Source organism: Piliocolobus tephrosceles, chromosome 1 (genome assembly GCF_002776525.5).
Source record: "Piliocolobus tephrosceles isolate RC106 chromosome 1, ASM277652v3, whole genome shotgun sequence".
Lineage (NCBI taxonomy): Eukaryota > Metazoa > Chordata > Mammalia > Primates > Cercopithecidae > Piliocolobus > Piliocolobus tephrosceles.
Genome location: NC_045434.1, coordinates 72,351,125 through 72,356,501, shown reverse-complemented (window position 1 = coordinate 72,356,501; position 5,377 = coordinate 72,351,125).

Genomic DNA, 5,377 nt, shown 5'->3' with positions numbered 1-5,377 from the left:
ATGAAATAAGCCAGGCACAGAAAGACAAATATTACATGTTCTCACTCAGACATGGGAGTTAAAAAAGTTGACCTTATGTAACTAGAGAGTAAAACAATAAATACCAAATGCCAAAGGCTGGGAAGGGTGTGTGGGTGGGAGCAGGGATAAAGAGAGGTTTGAAGAATGGGTACAAATACGTAGTTAGATAGAAGGTATAAGCTCTAATGTTCAAAAGCAAAATAAGGTGACTATAGTTATCAACAACGTGTTTTATATTTCAAAGTAGCTTGGAGAACTTGGAATGTTCTCAACATTTTCCCAACATAGAAATGATGCATACTCAAGGTGATGGACACCCCAAATACCCTGAATTGATCATTACACATTTTAGGCATGCAACAAAATATCACATGTGCCCCATAACTATGTAAAATATTCTGTATCAACAAAAAAACTTGTACTGATAATTATAAAACACTGTGGAAAGAAATTGTAGGGGACCTAAATAAATGGCTAGATATAGCAATCCCTCTCAATATATTAACTCTCCTGAAATGGATGTATAGATTCAATGCAATCTGAAAAAAAAAATCCTAGCACACTTCTTCGTATGTATTGATAAGCTGATTCTAACATTAATGTGGATGTACAAAAGTTCTAGAAAAGCCAAAAAAAAAAACTTTAAAAAGATAAAACAAAGTAAGTGACTAATACTACCTCATTTCAAGACTTAGTTTTTAAAAATGTGAATATAAAAATGTGTGATATTCATGTAAAGATAGACAATTCAACCAATGGGACAGAAAAGTCCAGAAATAGACACATAGATTTTTACCAAGGTGCAAGTTGCAAGGTGCCAGGTGCAAATTTTAAGTAGAAAAAAGGTCATTGTTTTAAACTAATTATGCTAAAACTATTTATACACAGCAAAAATAACTTTAATCTATTTGCACTAACAAAAATTACTCAAAATTGACCATAGACCTAAATGTAATCAAAAAATGTAAAATTTTTTGGAGAAAATATAACAGGAAAATTCTGTGACCTTCATGTAGGCAAAGATTTTTTTTAATACACCATAGAACACAAGTTGATAAATTGGCGTTAATCAAAATTAAAAACATCTGAATTTTGAAGTAAACTTTTAAGAGAAAGAAAAGGCTACCTACCAATTGAAAGAACACATTGCAAATCACATAGCTGAAACAGACTTGTATTCAGAATGTATAAAGAACCCCCTGAAGTCAATAATAAGACAGCAAAACAAAATTTAAACATGGACAAAAGATGTGAATGGACACTTCAATGAAGAAAGTATATCGAAGGCAAAGTAAGCACATGTAAAGATGCTCAACACTGTTAATTGCTTAAAAATGCAAAGTAAAACCAGAGTTAGTTATCTCTCTACATTCCTAATCTACTGGCTAAAATTAAAAAGACTGAGATACCAAGAGTTGGCAAGGATGTAGAATAACTAGGACTGTTACACAGTGCTGATGAGAATATAAAATGGTGCAACTTTATAAAAAAGACTTGGGCTGTTCCTTAAATAGTCAAACACATATCTAGCATATTATTCATTCATTTTACTCCTAGGTATTTACCCAAAGTAATGAAAGCATGTTGTGTTGTCTCCTATAGCTTCCATATCAAATCACCACAACCCTGGTGGCGTAAAGCAACAATAATTTATTCTTTCACAGTTCAGAAACTAGAAAATCCAGTTCAGAAACTAGAACTTCTTCTGAGGGCTGGGAGGCACTGTTCTGTGCCTCTCTCCTAGCTTTTGGTGGCTGCAGCATTTCTTGGCTTTTCTTGGCTTATAGATGCGTCACTCCAAACTCTGACTCTTATTTTCACATGGCCTTCTGCTCACTCAGACTGTGTCTTTCAAATCTTCCTCTCTTCTCTCTTATAAGAATACCAGTCTTTGGATTTACGGCCCACCCTAAATCCAGGATGATCTCTTCTCAAGATCCCTAACTTAATTATATCTGCAAAAATCCAATTTCCAAATAAGGTCACATTCACATTTGTTTGGAGGCTAATACTAAGGCATATGTTTTTGGGGATCAATATTCATTCACCCCACTATACCTATGTTCCTACAGAAACTTCCACAAAAACATTCATAGCAACTTTATCTGCAATAGCCAAACCAGATAAAACCCAACTGTTTATCATCAGGTGAATGAATAAATAACTTCCACTCCTTATGATGAAATATTTCTCAGCAACAAATAATAAATGAACTATCTCTACACACAAGAACCTGGATGAATCTAAAATAATTATGCTAAGTATAAGAAGGCAGACAAAAAAGGAAAATGTACTGTACTGTGTGATTCTACTTAAATACAATTCTAAAAAATGTAAACTAGCCTTTAGTCATAGAAAACAGGTAGATCAGTGGTTTCTGGGGATGAGAGATGGAAAGTATGGGAGGGAAGTTACAAAGGGACATTAGGAAACTTTTCCAGTGATAGATATGCTCATTATCTTGATTGTGGTGATAGTTGATGGATACACATGTATGCCAAAACTTATAAAATTGTTTGCTTTGCATAAGTGCATTTTAATTATGCTTCAATAAATTTTAAAATAACACGTCCTCATACTTCTTATTATGCTCTTTTAATCATCAGTGATCACTCCTGGAAATAATACTGAGTCACCCTTGCACTCCCCAATTTATTCTCTGACTTTTTTTCCCTTCTATGTGCCATGGGAAACTGTTATAGACTGCAACACCTGGGCTCCCTTGCTCTCTGGCTTCTAATTTGTGTCAGCCAATGGGAGGTACCAGCAAGAGAATACAGGACACATGGGTGGGGGCATAGTGGTCAGAACATTTATCATTCCATGTTTCTTCACACTTCTGGAAGTGCCTGTGGGCTTCTATGGCCACATATCATGTAAGGTACCCCTCTTGGAATTCTAGCTCTGACCAGGCTCCTGCAGAACACGTCCACTCCTAATAAAGGGAAAAGAGTTTCCTGTTGTTCCCAGATCTTGTGTACTTCATCATCACTTAATGGTCCTCTCAAATCTCCCCACACATCTCTGAACAGTGCCTTTATTTAACTGTCTGTAGTTAATTACTACTCTCTCTTTCTCTCTCTCTCTCTCTCACACACACACATAAACATACACATACCCACACCTCCTAAGTTGAAACAAAATGTTTTCAGTGATAATACTTACAATAATGAAAATATTATCTGCTCAGATTTTCCAAGGAGATAGAATTTTAAAATTGTTAGGTAGACCTATTTCAATTTTCCCTTCTTTATGTTCTTGTTTCTAGACCAGAAGTCAGCAAACCATGGCCCACAGGCCGAATGCTGACTCACCACTCTTTCGTAAGGAAAGTTTTATGGGATCATAAAGTTGTATTGGAATATAGCCACACCAATTTGTTTATGGCAGTTTTTGAACTAAATGGAAAAGGTGGGTAGTTACTACAGAGACCATATGGCTCTTGAAAGCATAAAATACTATTTGGCCTTTTAGAGAAAGAGTCTGTTGATCTAGCTCAGTGGCTGCCAGTCAGTAACGGATGAGGCCCATGATTGCAACTTTCCAAAGAACAGACCTATTGCCATCTTTAGACAAATAACTGGTAGAAGCTTTGAAGTAAAAGTTTGTATTTACCTTCAATCAATTTCTTAGGCAGAATTATTTTCCACATTGTCACCATAAATAGAAAAGAAGCAATATAATTCTCTCACTTTGTTCAGATAAAACTCTCTGGAATCAGTTTGTTTCCTCATTTACTTCTTATTCTGTGCTACATTATATAAAAAATGTGTGTTGGTTTATTGTAATAAGGCACAGCAGATTAAAGTGACTCATAGTCCTTAAAACCTTAAACATAATCAACTGTAAATATTTGGTTCCCATTTATACAAAATTAAGCACCAACTGTTGTAGAAAGCATAGGAAGAACTAAAAATGAAGACTATTCTGGCTACAACAAAATTTCTGTTTTGGAAAAAATCTCTTTGACGAGTATGTTGATTCATATATTTAATATATTATTTTAATGAATCTCATACTAGTAATAATCAAAAGTCTTTCAAAACCATTAATTTATATATATTGAGTTTTCATTAGAAGTCAGTAAATCATTATAATATATAGAAGTGCTTTGAAAACAAAACTATAAACCCAAATCCTATCTTCAATAGGTTTGAGAAAAAGGGGAAAGATTCTGAATAATTCAAGTGTTCAAATTGTAACCTTTTCCTCTATAATCTAGTTTTTCCCTATAAAAGCACCAAATACAGAAACATTACTCCTGTAATTGATAAGATTCCCTATTTATCACTTAAGAGGGCTTTAGTTTTACTGTCACATTATTGGAAAAAGTATTAACAAATTTTATTTTTTCAGAGTCATTACTTTTTAAAATATATCTGCTAAAGGCTTTTTGTGATGAGGGCTACTTAAAAAACAAATAGCAACAACAAAATATATACTTCCTTATCATACCTTATTTATCAGAATATATGTGAACCAAGAAATCTGTATAGTTGTGTGGTACATGAAATTTTGAGAAAGCACTTCTTAAGTCTATGGTTTAGATAAGAAATAATATCACTGTAATTTGAAGCTATGGTTGCCTTTTTTTCTGTCAGAAATATTCTTTAAGTCTCAGACTGAGTTCATATGATGAACAGAAAAAGTGAATAAAATAAATAAGATTTTGTTAACATATCAACCGAAGTGCTAGCCTACTTGAAAGAATAAATATATCAATGCTAAATAGAATTTGACTATCAGAAGTTTTCATGAAATCTTTATTCTATTTTATCAGAACCATTATTTGAAAACCATTAGGTATAGAGAAGACTATTACTTCAAACCTTTCTCCACTCATTACCTCCTAATTATTCTTTTTTGGTTGACTAAATTGCTCAGACTTATTATAACTTTTATTTATTGTAATATGATAGATAATGATGCTTTTTTGAGGTTTCTAAAACCCATTGAATAGCCATTTTACAGATAAGAAAATGAAACTTTCTCCAAATTTACTGAGTGTTAGTAAGTGATAGATTTCAATCTATTTAATATTTTCTCATCACAGGGATCATCGTTTACATGAGTATCATATTCACTTTATTCTATCAATAAGATAAAAATAATTTGTCTCTGCCATATAGCTGTGGCAGAGATTAAACAAATAATTGGCACATCAAACAATCTAAGTTGCACTGTAATTCTCCATTCATTCTCAATACAAATGGCCTTTCTCATGTATCACACATGAGATCTGGGTGGTAATGAGAGGCCACCATGGTTCAGTGAATTCTGGATTACATCTGGTTTGTGAACAGAACTATATCTCAGATATTGTAGTAAAGGTTACATATATGAGCTTCCAGGCATC